Raw genomic sequence first — 24,146 nt, 5'->3', positions numbered from 1 at the left:
CAGTACGGACATAAAGTAATTGATTTTAATAAATGGCTAAATTGATGGTGTCACTCTAGGGGGATCCAATATCTGCAAGCATAGGAGGACAAGGTCAACAGACAACATTGCTTTGCAAGGATGGGCTGCACTTGTCCCCTCTAGGTTTTCAGATACTGGCTAAAACTTTATCTATACCCCCCTAGAGCCTTTTAAGGCAATGCCAAAAGTCAAAATCACCACCATAGTGAAAAAGTCTCCGAGCAACCTTAAAGTATTATTGATCAGTGCTAGGAGCCTAAAGACACACACACACACACACACACACACACACACACACACACACACACACACACACACACACACACACACACACACACACACACACACAAACATCCACACCCAGCAAGGCCTCCTCACTTTGGAGAATGTAGACATACAGGCCATGACTGAGATTTGGTTTAAAGCCATAGAAAATACTCCAGCAGTATAAGGCTACAATGCCTTCTGCATATTTAGACCATCAACAACACAGACTGGGGCCAAAGGTGGAAGTGTCTCAATCTACTTTAGTGACAACCTCCAGGTTGGCTAAACAGGATGATACATGCAAGTCACTATATTTAAGGTTCTTCACTATACCATGGATGGCTAAAGGTCATCATCTGCGCACCAAGAGTCTCACGACTCTCATCTAAACCTGCTACAGGTGCTCACCATCCAACCAAACACCCTAATCATCAGTGACCCCTCTATAGACTGAGAAACTTACATTGCCTCAAACTCACAGGCACAATTCTTCCTGGACTTTAAGACAAAAGCCTGGAACAGGTAGTGCATTGGGCAACCAGATGATCAAATATACTGGATCTACTACTCATCAACATGGGAGGCAATTGCAGCACCCCATCCCCCATATCAAAGCTGTCTCTTTTGAAGAAAAGATCAACCCGGAAAAAATCAAAGAAAACACAGCTAAAAAGTAACAGGAACTATTCTAAGGCAAACTACATCCTATTAAGTGAAAGTTTGTCAAAATTTAAGGCTTTTCCTAACCTCAAGACTACAGCTACCTATGCAGAATTACTCACAGAGTTCCTATACAAGCATGTGGTTTACCAGACGTAAACCCCAAACAAACAACAAAACCAGACCCCATGGGTAGAATCCTCACTTACACAGGGCATATAATAATAGAACAAAAAAATCATGGCCAAAGTCATGAAGTGCAACTACCTTAAAGACAAATGTTTTCTTATAAACTTAATCAAGAAAGAATGACTAATTAAGTCCAACAAGGGCAACTACAAGGGCACAATAGCTTCACAAGCTAAATACAGTCACAAAGCTTTCTTTAGCCATGTTCAGAACCTTAACGGTAACATACAGCAGTGCGATGAACTGGCGAAGACAGTCACAAAGCTTTCTTTAGCCATGTTCAGAACCTTAACAGTAACATACAGCAGTGTGCTGAACTGGTGAAGACAGTCTCAAAGCTTTCTTTAGCCATGTTCAGAACCTTAACGGTAACACACAACAGTGTGCTGAACTGGTGAAGACAGTCACAAAGCTTTCTTTAGCCATGTTCAGAACTTTAACGATGACATACAGCAGTGTCCTGAACTGGTGATGGATGGTATCACCATCACTGATCAGGATGACATTGCAAATCTACTGGCTGATAAATTCAGCTCAAACCTCACCCTGACTCCCCCCAGCTCTTCCTGGTGAAACCCCCTCCAACATATTTCCCACAACTATTACCATGGACCAGGTGCTGGCAGCACTCACTAAAGCCAGGAACACCACCTATACGGGTCTGAAAAACTTCACCGGTTGCCTTCTGAACAGTCTAAAACAAGACCTATCAGGATCACTTGAGGCAGTCTTCAACTACAGCCAAAAAACAAGTTACATTCCAAGTGAATGAGGACTGCAACTGTCATTCTCCTCCACAAGGTAGACCTTCAGTTGACCCAGGGAACTACAGATCCATCAGTTTAACAAACTTAATATTCAAAGTCATGGAATGAATTATCATAGAAATGATAAATAAGGACATTGGCAACCTACAGACACTGAACCCATCTCAATTCAGCTTTGTTAAGAGAAAAACATGCCGACTTAACCTGGTAGACCTCTTTGAGAGGGTCACCAAGGCAATGGATGAGGGTAAAACAGTGCATACTGCATATCTTGACATGGCCAAGGCATATGATAAAATACCGCACTTAGGCATCATTGACTAGGTGTCTGAGCTAGGCAAAAATCCTTACTTAACTCATGGGATTGCCATCTGGCTCACAGACAGGACTCGAGAAGTCAGGATTGGTGAGACCCCCCCCTCCACTAAGAGACTGGTCACCAGTGGATTACCTCAGGGCCTGCACTTGTTTGTCGTGTACTTCTTGGAAGTCAGTGCTAATGTTCAAGGTCTTCAGCTAACCAGGTTCACAGATGACTGTAAATTGGCAGTTATTATAGATTCCCCCCAAAATGCCAATGTCTTGCAAGAGGGTTTAATACAGACAAATGAGTGGTGCCAAAGCTGGCCTGAAACTCAGTGTCAAAAAATGCATTATAATATCTTTGGGTAACTGTCAACCTAAGTTAATAAATTACTCCATTGATAAAACACCCCCAAGAGTTGACCCAGTAGTAAGGGATCTGGGAACATATGTAGACAACAATCTGGCCTTTGACCAACACATAGCTAAGACTGTAAGAAAATCATTCTATGCTGCCTGAGTTATAGGTAAGGGTATGGCATCCAGGCGCAAGGAAGTTGTAGTACCACTCTACTGGGTGCTTATCAGACCTATCATTGAGTATAATGCCCTCTTTAGCATGTAACTAACCAGACACATGCGACAGTTGGAAAGCCCACAAAAGTTTTTTTCATCAGGGAAATTCACAGCATGACTACCTTGTCCTCCACTGTTCACTTAAAGGCTCTGTCTCTGAATTCAGTCTTCTACAGGCTACTGGGAGGGGCTATTTGCCTGGCTTACAGGGCTTCCTTATACACAGCCCTGGTGGATCTGTCGCACATGTGGAAAAGAAACAGCACTAGAAACACTAGATGCAAAGCTCTATACTTCGCTTGCGACATAAACAGAATGTGCTGGAGAGACAGATATGTATCCTGAAGGATTCCCATGTTATGGAATAGGCTTCCCAGACATATAGAAGAGAGTTCATCTCTGACCCTTTTCAAATGAAACTTTGACAGTTGGCTGGGTAATTGTGAATTTACTCCCGGTTTGACTCCCATGTTCCTTATGGATAGACACTGTCAATAAGAAAAGTGTTTCCTTAACTAACACAACCCCCACAAATGCCTTACTTACATCCCTACTAACATGTCCCCTCCATATAGACACCCATGGTACTTCAGATCCAAATGGGTTTGAAGTGCATGGCTAGGCTTGTAAGGGCCCTAGTGGTCATTAGTCTAGTAACAACCTAAGCGCTTATGAATGTATAACTTTTGTACAACTTCGAATAAAGTTCAGACAGTCCATTTAGTTTCATAGCATTAACTCCTTCCAACTGTTATCATCACAGGAAAAAGTCAACATCTAATTTAAGGTTATCTACTGCAAGGTATAGATCTAGGTATGGAAGACCTCCCCCTCCCAACATATCCAGTAAAGTAAGAACGTTCCAAGACAGATGAGGCTCAGTATCAGCTCACACACAAGTCAGCATTAGTTGAACCAGCTGTGTAAGTTTTTACTGGGGAAGAGGAAATTGCTTGTGCTTAATAATGCTTTCCTGCAGATTCAATATGGTGATGATGCTTCCTTAATCTGCTCTGTCCCCACTATGAAAGAACTTCAAGTAAAAATTCAGGTTGCCCTCCAAAGCATTGAAAACTACTTATCGGAACACCAACCCATATTAAACCCTAACAAAACCAATCTTATGGTCTTTACCAACACTTCTATAAAAATAATTAGTCACCTCTGTCTATATTTTCCTCCAATGGCAAAAAAATAGAACCTGTTGAACAAATAAAACTTCTCAGTGTTAGTTTTGACAATGGCCTGAAGTTGTTGCTCTTTATACAGCTAAACCCTATCTCACCAATCATGCCAGACTTACAACAGCCAGGACACACCTTCTATTAACCCTTCTTTACTGTTTCCAAATATTCACCACCCTTCATAAATCAGATTTGAATAACCTCGACTCTTGCTATAATAAAATAGTCAAATTTGCTGAAAACCAACCTCAAAGATCAGATTATTGCACTGCCCCTCACCTTCTAAACTGGATTGAACTCCCTAACTTACTTTCTCTCAATCAACTACTAGTTTTCTATTCAGTCATCCATAATCCTGACTACTGTCCAGCTCTATCAGACCTTGTTCAACACTACACTAACCTCAGCTCACTCAGATTAGCAGATAAATTATTGCTCAGTGTTATCAAATCTGGTAACTTTCACGGTAATTCTTTATACAGCCACACAATAGCCATATCCTGGAATTCTCTTCTCCAGCATATTCTATCCACACCTGAAACATATAACTTCAAACAGCTTCTAAAGGCATATTTCTCAAATCATTGGTTATGCACCTGTACAGTTTATGGCTAAGTCATACCTACCCTCCTTCACTGTCTACTAACATGCTCTCTCTCTCTTAGCCTATTGTTATCCTGGCAATCTGACATCTGCCTTCTTATGTTACATAACTATTTATTTATATAAAAAATATACACTTTGATGTTCTATACTTCTTTAAATTCTATTATATCCTGATATTACTTACTGTATATATGCATGTCATTTTTTAATCTGTGTTATGTTGCATGTAAATTTGCATTGCCTGTTCCTAAGATTTATCTTATTGTACTATATATTTTTGTAACTTTTTTGGAGCTTTTCTCCCTGGGGGTCTCCACTGAAAATGGGCTACTGGCCCAGTCAGACACTACCCAGTAACCAAATGTAAATAAATAAGTAAATGACATAATTAATACACCACCAGTGGGCGGACAAACCAGCTTATTGTGTGCACCTCTTAGGGTGCATCTAAATGTACGTCCTGCCAACCGTTAATGAAAACCTTTGTTCTTTGGAGAATACTACCAAAAGTAATCTGAGCAATTCTTTGAAAAGTAGGAACTACATCAGTACCAAGGTATTTAAAGCTTTCTGCACATTCCAAAAATGGGAATTTATCTATTAGATCATGCCGGAACACAAAATTAATACATATGACTTTTGTTTTTCCTTTGTTTATCCTATATCCAGACAAATGCCTGAAACTGCCAAGTTCACCAAAAAGAGGTTTTAGCTCTGCCATTGAGTTAGAGGTTGTCAACAATAGATCATCCAAGTACAGTACTAGCTTCGTAATATGACAGGGAATGAGATAACCCCCTATTAGTAGCTGCCTCAGTTTAAGGGTAACAGGTTCCAAATACAACACAAAAAGTAGCATGGAGATGGGGAATCCTTGTTTAGTCCACTGTATATGCCAAATGACTAGGAAAGTCAGCTGCTCAACTTTGACAATGGCACCTCCAAAAAGGTTTTTCAATAAATCAGTAATCCATGAGGAAAACTAAATTTCTTCAAGGTATTACACATGATTAACCAATTCACCCTGTCAAATGTCTTCTTTACTTCACAACTAATCATTATCATGTCTTTTTCTTGCTGTTAGCATCCTCTGTTAAAAGTTCTGCCAAGATCAGATTGTCATAGGTGTTTCTTCCTCAAACAAAACTTTAAAACTTTGTTCTGTATGCATCAGATCTGGCAAAGCCTGATTGGACGTGATACAGATACCTTATAATCATGATTAGTGCTAAGTTTGATAGATATGAGGAAGTCCTTTCTAGGTTCTAATCTGGTTTCAGAATTATTGAGATATAAGCTTGCTTTCATGTGGATGGAATCCCCCCCCCATAAGATTGCTAAACAACCTGACCCAAACTGGAATAATATGGTTGTATCCAATGTGGGCCCAGTACTTTCCCCAGAGATAGGGAATTCAAGACTAGTTCTACCTCCTCTATACTGACAGGAGCCAAAAATACTATTACTTAAGTTTTTGTTTCTTTCATTGTGCTGTAATGAGGCTTTACTAGTCTTGTTTATCTGTCTAAATAAAAAAATGCCTATATGTGCCTTGCTTTCTGCTCAAATCATATCTTGAAAGGGTCTTTGAACTGGTACTCTTACTCAACCATCAAATAAATAAGTAAACAAATAAATCAATAGTAATAAAAATGACTATTCAGTTGGTAAATAATATAATAAATATATACTGCTTAATGTCAGCTGGTAAGTAATATAATAAATATATACTGCTTATAGTGGATGAAGAAATAACTTTCATGCTTTATTCAGGCATACCCAGGTAACTAACTATTAATATAACTCCCTTTATAGCTACTACAGTAAGAAGCACAATACACTACCTCATGTTATGCAGTTGTTATCCTTGAATACTCTAATATTAGAAAAGGCCAAATAAATATCTGTCATTAGTGCGCAGGAAAAAGAATGACTATTAAGTATAAAACATAACAATAGCCCCTATACTGCAAGCAATCCATTTCAAACTGAGCTCTAAAATATACTTGATTACTTTCTGCTTTAATGTGTCAAGAAAGGAAAACATATTTTGATTTCAAGAAAGAATGTATATTAACTCACAACTCCACATTTTTGTATCTAGCCTTCATGCTCTTCTGACATAAAATATAAAAACCCCTTAGTACAGCTGCTGATGTCTGACCTAAAAGACACAATAATAGTTCTAAAGCAGAACACAAAGTAGATGATACTAACTCGGCAGGAAGGAAATCTATAAACCATTGTCCTCTCCAGGATTTATACAGCTAAGGCTATAAGGAAGTGGAAGCTATTGTACTTTAGTTACTTTGGCTCACCAACATGTAGGGCATTTTCCAGGGTTGATAAACAAATGTTTTCACTTCCAAGCATGTGGTATGTCATTTGTATGTGTTTCTGTGGGGGAAAATATAGAAGTTCAGTTATCGGGCACCCTCAGGGCAATCTCCTATTAACGCTGCATGAATATTTTGTTCTTCTTCAACATTGTGAGATTTCACAAAGCACATTACACCCACATGGATTTAAACAAAACTGTCATGAATACTCACAGGAAAAACACAGCTTTCATTATTTAAAAACAGAGATAAATCTCTGTGGTTTGGTACATTTTCCTAAAATTTGATGGAATTCTACCATATAAACATATGGCGTTTTGATGGTTCATCAGATATTATTCGAGCTCATCTGATGCATCTTACTGTACAGCTGGATTTCAGCCCCAAAAATTCTATCCCAGCATACCTCAACAATTCCCTTGCAGATACTACCCAACTCATATGCTTACCATAAACTTTTTTTTTTATTTGTTCTTTGTCTTTAAAGCTTCCCACACCAAACCAGTCAAGTTATGCGATTTTTCAACAATATGATAGCTATCTAACAATTACACAGATTATTTGGATGAGCTCCCAGTTTTAGAGGCATACATAAGTCATTTGAAAAACATTGTATTTTAGCATGTACACTTTGCTTCATATCCTTTCCATGAAATAGTGATTTTAAAAATATAGTCTCAGAAACACACAGAGCACTTTTCTGACTTTTGTTCAGCCTATACCTCAGTTACACTGTCATCCTTGCCAGCAACATGCAGAAGTTTCTATAAAAACTGCAGTGTAACAACGCCTGCAACTAGCGGCACGCAACAGCTTCTGCGCCGATTATATGACAGCTCCTTCAGCAGACATCACGTAAATGCTCCTGCATCCATGATGTGACAGATTCTAAAGTCAAAAATATATGTAATCCCCCACAGCCAATTCTTTGTTGCAACTCCTGCAGGCAGTATCACAGGTTGTCCCTGTAGGTAACTCCATGCAATAGGCCCAGGAGTCAACACACATTGTAGCCCTCCACAACCACCATAGCATGGTAGTCAATGCAGCTAACACTATGAAACTGCCCTTGCAACCAAAACATATATAAAAATTCCAGCATTCCACACTGACAGCCACTGCAGTGAATACCATATGATGGCATTCATTGCCAACTTCCTGTCATAATCCTTTGCAGATTTTCAGTGCTTGTTGAAGAAAGATACATCTCCTTTTGTTCTGTAAGTTTGTACACCTGTTCTTTTGCTGTAGTGATTTCCCTTGTATAATGACCAATCCAAGGCAATGTTAAGTTCTTTACTCTGACAGATGTAGAAAAAATATATTTGCCCACTAAAGTATGGAAGATGTCATTAAATATCTGAAGAACAGTGTCAATGCTGGTGGTGGGGTATAAGCAGGTCCAGACAATGGAGATGATTTCTTGTTTAATGTGCTCCAGAGAACGTTTATCAATTTCATGGTATTAGATGGTTTTATTTTCCAAGACTGAAAAAGATGGGTTGTGGTCAGTAAGGTAGGTTGGAAGTTTTCCAGCAGTCATAATGCTTTTAGGCCCTTTGTGAATATCCAGGCCATTACATTTTTGTTAAAGGCTTTTTGGGTCTTCATATGTTGCCACTAATACTGAGTAAATTTAGATAACTGGATATAGCTATCCAAGCTGAACTGACGTTTGAGTTGCAAGGCATGCTTCCAGTAGCAAGACTTCCACAATACACTTATTAAGGAACTATATTGATGCTTCTGACTGAATTGTTACTGCTTTATTTGATTTCATTTACATCCAACCAATATGCAGCTGTTTTCTGCTTCCCAAAGTAATAGTGATTAGAACTGATTTTCTTCTAGTGTATGAGGGTGCTTTGTTTGGGAAGAAGTTGTCAACATATTGTGTTGTCTACCAACAGTAGTGTTAAGCCTGATCACTTTGCTGGTCATGTCTTTCTGTAAGAGGTTTATAATAATTTCCTTTGTTTTGAATTTGTGGTTTTAGCCTGGTTTCTAAAAATGACAGAATATGTGATTTTAGATGGAGCACCCATACTTGAAATTCTGTTTTTTTTTCAGATATTCCTGGCATTTGTGTCTGTCTATTTTGGATCCTGAGAATTTTAAAGATTTTTAAGTCAGTGAGGCTGGGTTACTGTTATGCAGGAAAGACATGTTTCTGCCTATGTTTCTTGGGCACAGAAGTAGGAAACGTGTTAGGAATGTTATACACTTGGGTATTTGCTTTAGATATGAATATTCATATTTATAAGAGAACAATGTTTTTTGTTTTCGCTATGAAAAGAGAGAAAACAATTATACTTGAACTGAATATGGGTTACATATTTTGATTTTGTAATGACGATCAGAGAAGGATGTTAAGTACAAGTTAACATTACTATTAGGTATGCAAGATATGCTGTGATGCTGATATTTTAGGGAGGATGAGAAAGATATTGTTATGGCACTTGTCAAAATAAGTAGTGTGACACTTTGTTAATTTACACAATGTTGTTGCTGTGGATTTGTTCTATTGGCATTAATGATATCTGTCATATTTATAATCAATGAACTTCTTGATATAAAGCACATTAAGTGGTAAAGGCTTAAATCATCATTTCTTTGCCTACTTTAACTTAATTCAGAGATCTTGCTCAGAACACCTTTTCATAAATATTTTGCATGCATGCCTCTGGCCTACCTTACTCATATTCTCAAACTTTCATTGTTTGTTTTTCTTATCCATTGTACCCATAATATTGTTTTCCTCTGTAATATTGTTAATTTGTCTCTATTCGTATGTATTTGTATGTCTGTTTGGGGCTTTTCCCCTCGGGTCTCCACTGAAAAAAGGGTAGTTCTTACCCAGCTGGACCAACCTGGTTAACAAATGCAAATAAATAAATAAATAAATAAATCTGATATCATGTACATCAGCCAATGTCAGTGCAGTTAATTAGAAAATGTAGGTGAATGAGAGAAGTGATATGTTTGGACAGAAAAATATAGTTAATTGAATTAATCCCATAAAATGAATACAAGAGTGGAAAAAGTGAGGATTAAATCATTACTAAGGCAACTTTTCCTTCTTGTGGCATTACAAGATCAGAGCACGAGAAGTGATGTAAACAGATTATAAAGCAAGTAGTGATATAGTGACAGGAGTGCTACACGGACAATAATAAAAACAAAACTATGTAATAAAATATTAATGAAACTACTAAATTAAATTCAACAACGTAAGCTATAACACATTATGACTAATTTTATACCAAAACGCAGCAAAATAAATTACATGTCAAATGGCAAATTAAACTAATTGTAATTATATTCAAATAATTTGATTGGTTCTATTGCTGCACTAAGAATTTTAGATTATATCACTTACTAACATATAGCTTCCACTTTAGAGTCCAAATCAAAATTAGGAAAAAAATTGCAGCTATTAGCATTGGGATTGTTATATAGACTGTTTAAAAGATCATATTCAAATTTAAACAGTACATATCAGCTCCGGTTAATATATGCATGCCATAATCATTTTTGGTATTGCTGAAATCAGAAGGTGGCAAAAATATAAGTCTCACTCACATCTATATAACACTAACCAAAATTATATCATTGCCACAAAATAACTAAACAAGTTTCAGTGGATATCAGTTATATCAAACAGATTTAAAAATTCTTAAACAGGTATGTATTGCTTTAATACAGAGTCAGTGGGAATATGCTATTACAAAATAAAAAAAGGACTTTAGAAAAGTCAAGCAACTTGTACAATCATAACAGACCAAATCCTTGAGGTTAGTGCTTAAAAGGGCCATAGAATTCTTTAGGGCAGGAAAAATAAATAAAACTCTTCACCTTGGGTCTTGCACGTCATAGCATGGTATAAACACAATCATAACTAACAGCTTAATAAGCAAATCAACAGGTAAGGTTGGTAGAAGCAAGTAGCAAATTGGAGAAACAAAATGGCTGCCATCCTATAAGCAGTGTCTCCACATAGCTCTGCCACTCACCTGAAATATAACAACCAATCTTAAGGATCAAAAGACTTCACAACATTTAATTACTTTACTAAGCTATCAAAAACCTTACTTGGTGAATGTACCTGCATCTTGGAGAGGTTGCGGAAAGGTTACGGTGTAGGATTGCACTTGATCTGTCTGCTGCTTGTTGGATCTGCATGTGCTCTAGGCCTCAAAGGCCTACTATTCCTGTGGGTAAAAAAAGCATTGGAAAATCTTTCATAACCATGTCAAAGGAGCCAGATCTCATGGAAACACAAACTACTAAAGTAAAATTTTCAGCTATAGCCTCCCCAGAAAAAGAAGGAACCCTGAAAAGGTCCAGAACTACCAAACAACAAGAGGCTTCTAAAGCAATACCTTTAACTTCAAAAGATAAAACAGACTCATCTTACATGGAAGAACTGAAGACTGCTCTACAACCCATTCAAACAGCAATTCAAGGTATCTCACAGCAGATCAAATCATTTAATGAATCCATTGACAAAATTTTAAACAGAATGGATAAAACGGAAGCAAAGGTAATGGACAATGAGATTAAAATTGATCAATTACTCAAAGATCAAAAAAATAATGACACAACCATGAAGAGCATCCAACAGAAGCTAATTGACCTCGAAGCCAGATCCAGACGCAACAACCTTATCATCAGGGGCATCCCAGAACATATTCCACAATTGGACTTACTAGAGAGCATCTCAGATATTTTCTCTATATTCCTGGGCAAAGAACCCCTTTCGGATAAAATAATTATAGAACGAGCTCACAGAGCATTAAGACCAGCAACTAACAGTCTTTTTCAGAGACCAGTGTTTGTGAAGATCCTTAACTACCAGCATGTTAACAAACTAATAATAGCAGCAAAAAAGAAAAAATCCATAGAATGGAAGTGCTCAAAAATCTTCCTCTCTCCTGACCTTCCAGCCCCGATTAAACAGGAGAGACAGAAACTAGCTCCTTTTTGTGCCTATCTGATAAAAAAACAAATAAGATTCCAGATGTGCTACCCTAGCACCCTCAGTTTTTCTCACCAGGGTGTACAGATTTCTGCACAAAACCTCAAAGAGGCTAAGGAGGCCTTTAAAAAAACATTCAATGAAGTTCCAGACAAGGCAAATTAAACTTTGCATCATTATTACCTCAATGCGTGCGTTTGATTTCAACTGGGTTTTTTTCGGAATTTAGGACAGAAAACAAGAAGTTACCTTGTCAGTCGATGGTACGGAGGTCTCTCATCTTGGATCGCTGGCGCTGCTGGTTCCATTGCATTTTGTTCCACCTCATGGATTATTTTCGGCTCCCCTGGCCTGTTGACATGCCTGTCGGTCCTCAGGAAGGTCGTTGACCCTTCATGTCCCAGCATGCAATTGGGTCTTAAAGGCATACAGTTCCTTTGGTCCTTCTCAGGTCACACGGAAGTTTCTTTTCTTTTTGTTTGCAGGTTTCGGTTCCTTTCCTTTCCACCACGCGGGAATGCCCTGTACAACAGATCAAAATCGTTGTCTGATTCAGCGACTCTCCAGCATCAACCTGTGACAATCGCTTCTTGCCAAGATCGCTCATCGGCACAAATCTCATGAAGGGCAGGAGGGCAGAGTAGTTTACGTGGTCGCAACATCCTACCTTCCTACTTCCTGCCATTTACTTCAAGGTAAACTCGTGCTTTTGTAGGACATACTGAAATGCAAATCACGAAGCAGCAAAGAACCAACTGTCCTTCAGTGTTTATCCTCATGACACTCTGTGTTAACGAATAATCTCAGCTGCCCACTTTCTAAGCTGAACAGATCTACTTTTTTACTTTCTGTCTTACAGCTGCAATAAGGGAATAAGTGATTTAGATTGTTTTTTCTTCTAGGTTCCTTAGTGCTTTAATCTACAACAATTTAAACACAATATCCCAGACTTTTCCCCCACTGAATTAATGTGATCTTAAATATTATACTGTTACAGGTTCTTGCCTTAAGTCTGCAGAGTTTTACTGTACTATGTCAATAACAGAATCTGTTGTGGGACATGATTTGCGATTCCTCTTTATATATTTCAAGATAGTGGATAACCTGATCCTAGCTTGCCCTACCCAAGGTGTAATGTTTGTTTCTACATGTTTAAGGCTATTTGTACAGGGCATTAAAATGTCCATGTAATGACTTGGTTTTCACAAGGGGGGGTGGGGTAGAAATAAGTCTGATTTCACCAGCATATGGTCAGTGTCTGTTCAGAATATAATAAAACCAGAACAGTACAATGTGAAGTTCCTCAGACACATGTTAACAGATGTATTGTGTTCTGAAATCTGTTTTTTATGTATGAACTTTACTGCACTTGATATGGTTGGGTTGTTCTGATTGAATAGAAAGTCAAAACATTACACGCATATGCAGCCTTTAGTGACTTGGTTAAAAATTACCCACTATTGCAACATAATCTCTACTGTTGTCTTGGAGCAGACACTAGATTCTATGACACTGCCAAGTTCAAATAAGGTTAACTTGTACATATAAATAAAATCATTGGTCATTTTTTTTTTTTTTTTTTTTGAAGCAGCAAAAGGCTCAACCCTGCCAACTAACTTGGTGAGTAAGAACGTTAAGAATAATGGCATTTTGGACTGAATCATATGTCCTGAGGTCTGGAGAGAGTGATTGTGTCATTTGGGAAGCAATAGCCTTTACAAAATAAAGAACCTTCCCTACTTCATAGCAGGTGGACCATAGGTATATTCTGGGACACTGATATAACCTAATGATGCGGTCCATTAGGGGGTTGTTTCTTAGTGAAGTAAATTCCCGAAAGTACACAAGGATTCGTTATAACGCTAGTGTCAAGAGGGAATGGTAGAATGTTATAAAGTATTTTCATCCAGAGGTTAAGATTGTTTCCTAATAAAAAGTGTTATAATTACTGTTATAGTTATAATAATGGGAATGTCGCAGAGACTGGTTATGGATCTTTATTGTTAGCAAAGTAGTCTTCTTGGAAATGTAAATATTTTTTGTTTGCTGTTCAGCTCTACACGATGATATGATTAAAGTTTAACCACGTAGACTGTTGAAAGATGGGGGGTTCAATTCAGCAATGGAGTTATAATACATGTTTATGAAGTTTAAATAAATTGCTTTTGCTTTATAGTTCTACATGATTTTCCTTCACTATGGCGGAGCGGTGGACTTGGTTTGAGCACTGCTTGGGTTTGCTATGCATTTTTGCTCACGGAGATTAAGGAGGCATACTCTGGGAACATGTTTTTTCTCTAACTGGTTAAGCATTATATGGAGCAATTTGTGGTTCCCAGACCCTTCCGGGCTTAGGGGGAGGTGGGTAAGCACCGGGAATAAGCGGGAAGGATCGATTATACTTGCCCCTACATTATTAATGCAGTTTGATAGTAAGGTTCAGTGTTGTACATATCCTCTATTACATATCCCCCTGTATAATCTACTTAACTCAACTGGTTGATGTGGAGCTTAGAATCTTGGAACATTAAGGGACTACAATCACCTAAGAAAAAAAAATTGCTTATGCATCTAACATTGAAATCTACCTCTAATATTACTTTCCTCCAAGAGACACACTTACTGAATCAACAATGGGAACAAGAAAAATTGAGACCATGGATCAAAAACATTATAGCCTCAGAAAGTACTACGAAAAGTGCTGGAGTGGCCATTATTATCAAAAATAGCTTTGGGGCAAATATAGATAAGATGGGGTCAGATGATGAGGGTAGGTGGTCTTTCTTCACTTCAAATCAGCCCTTATTAGATAAACCTATTCTTGTTATTAACATATATGCCCCATGTTACGCTCAACAAGTTTTCTTCGCAAAACTGTACAACCTCCTTACCTCCTTTCCCAATCACTACTATATCATTGGTGGAGACTGGAATTCGGTGCAGGACCCCAGATCTGATAGATCAAACTCAAAAGCGAGATATAATCTGTCAGCATATAAAGCCATGACTGAACTGAAAGAAGACTTTAACTTATTTGACCCGAGTATATTTTTAGACCCTACTCAGAAAAAATCCAATTACACTTTCTTCTCTAGCTGCACCAAAAGTTGGTCCAGGTTGGACTTTTTTCTGATTTCCCGGGCCTTCTACAACCTGGTCATCTCTTTTAATCAATCTCCCAGATCTCTCTCTGATCATTCCAAAATCTCTTTATCTATCTACCAACACAACAAAGACCTAACAAACAGATCAGCTCTCTGCTGGAGATTAAACCCCAACCTCTTGACGAAAGAGGAAATTACTGCTCAAATTGAAGAATACCTTGATAATTTTCTTAAATCTAGGGACTCCTTCCAATCTTCAATAGATTATGAATGGGCCGCGGTTAAATCAATGATCAGGGGATTCCTGATAAACAAAGCCTCATACTATAAAAAACTTCGTAACAAAAAAGAAAGGGAATTAACTTCTCAGCTACATTCAGCAGAAAAGGAAGCCCAAACAAACCACACCCGGCTCCTAGAAGAATGTATTATCCAGTTACAAAAAGACCTAATTTCTTTACATTCAGATAACCTGAGCTTTCATGAAATTAAATCACTGGCCTTACACGCGGATGTGATACAATCTCCCTCCAGATTTTTGGCCAGAGTGATCAATTTATCTAAAACCTCTACATTTATACCAGAGATTCATTATAAAGGGAAGGAGTTCCGGAAACCCAATGAAATCATCAAATTATTTGAAAATATTTTTATCCAAACATATGGACCCACAGGAAACATGGTTTACGAAACAGAAATTCAATCTTTTTTGAGTAACTTGACCTTTCCCAAACTCACGGAAAGACAGAATAAATTCCTGGAGAGAGACATCAACACACAGGAGATCATTTGTGTCATTAATAACCTTAAACCTAACAAATCCCCTGGCCCCGACGGATTTACGGCAGAATTTTACAAAGTATTTAGCACAAAAATATCTAAAGGACTGAGGATATTGTTTAATTATATTATTTTAAATGGTTTTAAAGATACGCATTTAAACGCCTCTAAAACTATCTTCATTCCCAAGCATAATTCGGACCCGAAAAATCCTGAAAACTATAGACCCATTTCCATAATCAATTTAGATATGAAAATCCTAGCAATGGTCCTAGCTAATAGACTGAAAGCGGTCATCTCTTATATTATCTCACCTGAACAATCAGGGTTTATTCTGGGAAGGAAAACTAATGACCAAACATTACTACTGGAAACTATGATACAACATTCCAATCTTAGCAAGCACCCTATATATGCCTTAGCGGTGGACGCATCCAAGGCTTTTGATTGCTTAAGTACAAAATTCCTATTTCTTACCCTACCTTTCTTCAACATCCCGATCTCATTTATAGACAAAATAAAAACCCTTTATTCTGCAACTTACACTACGCTTCAAATAAATAATCTACTCTCCAACAGGATCAAAATTGTCAACGGGGTCAGACAGGGTTGCCCACTTTCCCCACTTCTATTTAACCTATATATGGAACCACTATTCATGCTTATCAAACAATCTACTTTTCATCATCCCCCTAGTATTTATAATTCGAAGATTTCTTTTTCAGCATACGCAGACGATTTAAATATTTATTTCACCCTCCCCGGCTCTGACCTAATCAAAATATTATCTTCCATTAAAATATTTTCTAACCTGAAATTATAAACTTAATAAAGATAAATCCTTAATATTTCCCTTGAATACCCACTCTATGTTGCCTAATACATTTTCAGAATCAGAGCTCAAAACGAAAGAACAACTGCATTATCTAGGTATTCACTTCTCACAGGGTAACCAAAACTACTATCAGGATAATGTTGTCCGATACTGGAATAATATCCAAAACGATATTGATAGATGGTCAAAACTCAAGCTCCCTTTTTTGGCCAGAACCACGGTGATTAAGATGAATATCCTTCTTCGACTTCTTTATCTGTTTCATGCAACCACCTGCATTCTACATAACAACTTCTTCAAAAGGATTATATCGTCCATCTCGAAATTTATTTGGGCTCCTAAATCGGTTAGAATTAGCTATTCAAAACTCATTTACCCGAAGGAGAGGGGTGGGGTGGGTCTTCCTGACTTCAAAACCTACTATCAGATAATAAATAGTAGTAGAATATTTAAGATTGCGTATTATCAGAGAGATAATTCTGAGTGGGCCCCGACATGGGTGATTTTAGGTAATAGTTTTGTCAAAACATTAAAATTTAACCCCGCAGCACTCCCATTTTTAAATGAATCAAATTTAGGTTTATTAAAGCGTTCTAAAAGCATATTATTTAGCATAAAATCCCTCCAGGCCCTCTTCAATTCTCTGAACCTGTCCCACTCATTCATAACTCTTCAACCACTTCATCTGAATCCCAACCTTAAATTAAATGGAATTATGCTTAATTTGGATCAATACCCTCTCCTTTTGAATACTTCTATAGCCGATCTGTTCCCCTTTAGGCATCAGAATATCACTAACCTGAGAACTAAGCTGAACTTACCTAAAAAATACCTGAGTATTTTACGACAAATTAGAGAGCTGATACAAAAGTATTTAGACCACCCCCTGGCATTAGAAAATGATATCTTAACATGTAAAATGATAAAGAAACTCCTTCTCACTGGGAAAAAATGACCGCAAATTCCTACAAGGTCATTATTTCACTCAGAGATCAGAATGCTCTCTGTATTTCGAAGTTTTGGACAAAGGTTAACCCTGCTATTAACCAAAATCAGATCTCAAAAGCTATAAATTTAAGCTTTAAATCTATTCTTTTCAAAAGGATGAAATACACTCATCTAATGATCTTGAATAATGCATATTTCACCCCGGACATCCTTAGTAGAATGTTTCCAAATCAGTCCCCCAAATGTTGCTACTGCTCGAGTCAAACGGATGACATTCTCCATTTGTTCTGGAGTTGCAAGTGCTCCTACAAACTTTGGTGTGCCTTGAGAGTGATTCTTGAGAAAATTGGCTATGAAAAATCCACCCTCTCATGGGAATTCACTATCCTCCATATCCCACCTCCTGGCATATCTGAGAGGAAATGTAAGGTTTTAATTCCTATCTTTATGTTAATCAAATATTACATTTCCTTAAATTGGAAGAATAGACACTCCCTCTCTTGGGAGGGGTTCAAATTAACAGCTATTAAATACCTCAAGGCACACAAATTTCTGTTCCACAATATTAAGAGCAAACCAGTTATTAAGGAATTTTGGGGAATATTATCTGACCATATTCTTAATTGAATATTGATCTTATGGGGATTTCAATTACTTTCTTCATGTTATACTGGACCCATTCAAGAAGCTTTGGGCATTGTATGATTTGTATATAGTTTTGATTTGATGTATTTGTTTTTGATGTCTTAGGTTTTATGCCTGTTGTAACTGTTTATTTTTTGTATGTTTAACATTTTTTGTGAAAATTTACAATAAAGAGAATTTAAAAAAAAAAAAGAAGCAAGTAGCAAATTAAATAAACAGCTACTACTGAAAACATTGGATATAACAGTAGAAAAATGCTCTTTCTGTTCATACATATTTCACACCTTCTTGGTATGATCAAGATCAATTCTTTTGCAATAACATATATACAAAACACATATAGTCTGGAAAGCATACCTTTGAACCTCACATAGCAAGAAATCTGGACAAAGCCATAACAAATGGAGGACAAAGGCCCAAAAATAGGGACACATTTTAAATATTGCTCTTACAAACTTAGAAAATTGATAGAATAACAGGTTTTGCAGTAGCATGGATTTTCTGAAGGATATGAAGTATATAAATGTCTACCATTATTTTCTGACTTCACTCTTCAATTATTTGCCATTGATTTGCCAGAAAAACACAACTTTATGAGAAACAGGCCAAAAATATGAAGCAAAAATCTGGACATTCTGCAAAAATCTGGACAGTTGAGAGGTATGCTGGGAAGGATTAATGAAGACTGACAGTCACATAGATTCTGGTCAAATCTAGTCTGTGAGACAAGGCAAACTGTAAGATACAATTAATGCTAGTTATCAGAACAAACTGTGACAAAGTTGAAAAGATGGTAAGCTACGAAACTGGTAATGCACTCAGACTTGACAAATACTAGAGTCTAATAAATGATACTTTAAAGATGTAGTTCATACATAGCTCAGGTGTTTGTGATGCATAGTCCAGATACAGCATCTAATGAGATAGTATTGGGGACCCTTCCCCTAAATACATTTTTAAGTTTTATACTCATATTCACTGTTCTATTAAATTGCTGGGCAGAAGTTTAACATATTTTTGTTTTAACTAGTGTAATTGTGGAATTTACAAATATTAACATGGTCATTTTAAATATATGCTGTTATTACTTAAATAGATGTGACTAGCACTGTAAATTTTTAGCTGGGATGTCATGTGACTTACTGAGAGGGTTATTTAAATTGTTTCTTGTGAATGAAGTTCTTATGTCTGATGAAATTCGACTATTTGGTGTGAACCAAAAGCACTTTATAATAAATTAATTTGTTGTTGCAGGTGTGTTGTCTTATTCTTTGGGATTTTCCAGATACAGCACAGGCAAATATAAAGCTTGTGAAATTCCTCAGCAGATAACAAAAACAATCTTTCTAATCCTGAACTCCATCAACATCACAAGGACTGAATTGATAAATTACCCTTATAATTAAATGCTACAATTATGATTTCTTATGAAAACAAGAACCTAAGTTTGGGAAACCTACAAAACAAAAGTAGGTATAGTGGCAGGTAGAGACAAATAAAATAATGCCAAGGGTAAATTAGACAAAGCAAAGACATCTGCTATACAAAGCTGAAAGACAGAGACAGTAATAAACCTGTGTGTTCTGGAATACAACCAACAAAGTGCATGGCAAATAAAAAGAATGCAATAACAATCCCATGAATCTGCCAGTCCATCAGGATGCAGCTAATATATTTGCTGCATAAATGGAATCAATTATTCAAAAAACAACTTAACAGTATAACACCAAAACACATGAATGAGTAACACAGTCTACAAAGAAAACCAAAAACTGCGGAAAGCTCTCCACCACAAACCAGGAACACAAAAAGAAGTGCAACTTCCCACAAGAAGGTCTCCGTAAAAAACACTTTAATTTCCACCACAAGGCAAGAAAACAATAAAATAAAACGAATATTAACGCACTTTCAATTTTATATGCGTTTTCGTCCTATCCACTGGACTTCATCAGATCAACAGTCTACAAAGAATTTGCCTTTCAAAATATAACAGTGAAAGCAGTACACAAACTCATCAGCAAGCTTAAAGACAACTGCTTTGCCTCTATGGATAATCACTACTCAGTGTACCCGAATAAACTTTCAAGTTACATAGAAATAAGCAAGCACAACACGAGAGGGTAAAGAATCCTGTGGTAAAGTCCAAAAGTCGTATCACAAAATATCGCAAAACGAATAGTAAAAAATTCATCCACAGGAATCAAGCAGGGCAATCCAAAATTTAAGTTAAACGGAGAAAAAATGATAACGCGGACTACTGAAACAGTCCAGTTTTAATAACAAAAGTAAGCGCTTTCACCATTCGGCTTCATCAGACATGAGTTAGAAAAATTTTTTTAAGCATTTAAATATCTAACACTTGCATTTCATTGGTCACTACAGTAATGACATCACTAAACATTAGATTCTTAAAATATATTATAAAAATCTAAAATAAAATATTTATAAAATACACAGTTTATCCACCAACATCTTGATAAAGCCTGGTATTAACCAGGTGAAAGCGCTCGATTTTATTTGGATTGCTGTTCGTTTTTTCATCCTTGTCACGTCCATTAAAGACAGTTTTCACTATACTTTGTTGGTCGGTGGTCTTTAACTGTGGAATTCTCTTATCCACCAACATTACTAATAAGCATGAGTCTTTCTAAAGGAATTTGCCCTACAGATTAGAAGCAATCCAAAATAATTCCTCTTTTCAAAGATGGAGAAGCATAAAAGCAGAAAACTATAGACTAATAAGTATCTCAAGTCCACTATCAAAAATTATGGAATTAGTTGTTTGCATCTATCAACTGATTATGTTGCACAACACAACAAATCGACAACTACAAAGCATGGGTTTTAATGAAGACATCATATGCAAACTGCACTTATGAATACATGGCAAACCGTTGTGATAATGGTGCAAGTACTGCAGCTGTATTTCTCAACTTCCTGATGGCATTTGATGTTGCTAATCATCTTATGTCACTGTAAAGTCTTTTGCTGTAGAAAGTGGCAACTCTACTCAGAACTCTGGCTAACTTATCTGCACTCTTGGCAGGTCCCCAAGATGATGCCCCTCAACTCTTCTCCTCTTCTCAATGGAAAAAAAAAACATTCTCCATTCCTGCAACTGCAGCAAGCTGCTTCACAAAACTGCAAAAAGCAGCTTTCTACAGTTAAAACCAGAAACTCACCTCTTTGCATTAAGCTCTTCAGCTAAGCCATAAATTCAGTTTCTAACCAACAATCAGAGATCAGAATCAAACTCTGAACCTCATATCTGTTAGGTAAAGACCTTAACCATTAAGGCAACGTAACCCACTCCCTTGCTAGTCCCAGTTGCACTTCCATATCTTCTGTCATGGTTTAAATGCTGTCTAGGGAACAGATCAAAGTTTGTGTTGCGGAAAAATAAACTCAATATCCCACTGTTTAATCAGACTTTGGAGGCCTGCAGGGGTCCATATAAGCAGCAGTACATATTTCAGTCATTACAATGAAATGCACCACCACATTACTGGAACAGAATTCACCCACTATGTGAGTAAATTATCCATTAAACAACAGGAAAATAAAACAACTATTTGATTACTGAAATATAATCTGCATCACCATCAGCCTTCTTTTTCCCATTTTGTACATGGCTTGGGTTAGAATATCAAGTGACCATCACCTAGAGCCATTGTTCATATCATCATTCAATAATTTGCTGTCTTTGTTTCAGAAAAGTAAACTAGTACTAAAAGAGAAAAATACTAAACTACTAGCATTTGTAAAACACTATCAAAACACCACTACTAAACTACTAGCATTTGCAAAACACTATCAACACACCACTACTAAACTACTAGCACTTGTAAAACACTATCAAAACACCATTACTAAACTACTAGCATTTGCAAAACACTATCAAAACACCACTACTAAACTACTGTGCCCTTTTTAAGGTTTAGTTTACTGTGCCTCTGTCTAATAGTGACACGGGAGTAATCCCTGGGACAAACCTACGATCCCCCATCCACTTATCGAGATTCTTCTTGAAGAGATTCAGTGAGGTGTTCTGCCTCACATGAACTGGAATTCTATTCCAGAGCAAAGGGAGCCTCTGGGTTATGATCCTGTCCCTCCAGCAAGTTCTATTTATTTCTGTGCTGAGGTTCAAGTCCCTCGAGCGTGTGGCTCTAAGGGATTTAGATTTACTGAGGTGGAGCATGTCCATTAATTCTGAATTTGACATAGCTTTGTATGTCAGGCATAGATCGCCTCGAAGTAGGCGGTATGCAACTGAGTAGAGCTGGAGTTTTTTTAACCGAGCAGCATATGGCATCTGTTTGAGACCCTTGATCCTCTTGGTGAGATACTTTTGGGGTCTTTCTAATTGCTGCAGGTGTTGGGTAAGTTACATCCCAAAAGGGACATTGTATTCTATGATGGGCCTGATGAGGGATGAATAAAGGGATACGATTACCTCTCGATCTAGATGTGAAACCCTTCGTGATGAGGTGGGCTATGTAGAAGGTCTTTCTAACCACTTTGGCAATGTGGTTTTCAAAGGAGAGATTGCTATCAACTTGGGTCCCCAGGTCCCTAATAACTTTCTCTGTACTTAATGGGTTTCCGCCTATGTGGTAATTTGTGGGCACATTGTTTTTGCCAAAGGGTATGACTATACATTTTTTGGCATTTAGCTTTAAACCATGGCGCTGGCACCAGTTATCTGTCTCTGTGAGACCTTTTTGAAGGATGTTTGTATCAGCTGGAGAGTTGATTATGGCGCCCAGTTTGCAGTCGTCTGCGAACTTGGTGAGCCATAGTCCTCCCATGTTTTCCTGTACCTTGGAAAAGTATATACCGAACAAGAGTGGTCCCAGGACAGAACCCTGTGGGATGCCACTTGTGACCGGTTTCGAGTCTGACATGGCTCCAGCAACTCTCACTCTGTGGGTTCTGTCTTTGAGCCAGTTTGTGACCCATCTTGTGACATAGGGGTTTATATTTAAGCTGGATAGCTTATCTATGATGCCCGAGTGGGGTATTGTGTCAAATGCCTTTGCAAGGTCCAGATAGGCTGTGTGGACTACCTTCCCTTCATCTATGGCTTTGGTGATTGTTTCAAAGAAGTCAACCAGGTTCAAAAGGCAGGATCTGCCCTTGACAAAGCTGAACTGGGTAGGATCTAGTGTCTGTAGGTCCCCAATGTCTTTGTTTATGAGCTCCATGATGATCCTCTCCATAGCCTTGCAGACTAAGCTAGTCAGGCTTATGGGGTGATAGTTTCCAGGGTCTGTAGAGGCTCCACCTTTGTGGAGTGGGACCACTGTTGCTGTACACCATTCTGTGGGCACGTATCCTGTAGTGAGGCTGAGATTGTATAGCTGTTTTATTTGAGGGATTAGTTCCTCTTGCAGTTCATGTAGGATGCAACTTGGGACGCCATCTGGTCCCATGGAAGCAGTGTTTTTTGCTTTGGAGAAGGCAGCCTTCACCTGAGCATCTGAGATGTTTGGGAGGCAGCCCTCTGCCGGGATAGATATTTGCTCTTTTGGGGGGAAGGGGTGGAGAAGTTTGCACTGAACCTGTCTGCCAGGATATTGGCGATGTCTGTGGGTTCAGTGTATTTTTTGTCATTTAGAATCAACTCAGAACAAGTCTGGGAGTTGTATCCCAGGTTTCTAACATAACTGAAAAAAGCCTTATGATTGTCTTTGGTGTTCTGTGCAATTTTTCTCTCGAAGCTGGCCTTGGAGGATTTTATGAGGGATCGTAATTTTTTGCTAGTACTGATCAGAGATGCCTTCCCTATTAGGGATTTTGCTCTATCATGTAGTAGCTTCCTCCTTCTGTTGTACAGTTTATTTATGGCAGGGGTCCACCAGACTGGACGCCTGCCTTTGGATGATTGGGTCTTGGTTTTGTTTGGGATAGCATGATCCATGCATTCCTGGAGATGTCCGTA

General features: G+C 37.7%; 1 long non-coding RNA gene across 1 annotated transcript in view; it reads right to left on the bottom strand.

Moving 5' to 3' along the window:
• LOC122790114 overlaps nt 1-24,146 on the bottom strand; it is a 55,973-nt gene that overhangs the window by 18,563 nt on the left and 13,264 nt on the right. The window contains exon 2 of the long non-coding RNA XR_006362925.1: nt 11,018-11,123. This is a non-coding gene — a long non-coding RNA (uncharacterized LOC122790114). The remainder of the gene's footprint in view (nt 1-11,017; nt 11,124-24,146) is intronic.

The sequence above is a fragment of the Protopterus annectens genome, chromosome 15.part0 (genome assembly GCF_019279795.1).
Source record: "Protopterus annectens isolate FY-2018-M chromosome 15.part0, PAN1.0, whole genome shotgun sequence".
Taxonomy (NCBI): domain Eukaryota; kingdom Metazoa; phylum Chordata; order Ceratodontiformes; family Protopteridae; genus Protopterus; species Protopterus annectens.
The sequence above is the reverse complement of the archived record's forward strand: the minus strand, read 5'-3'. Positions and strand labels throughout refer to the sequence as shown.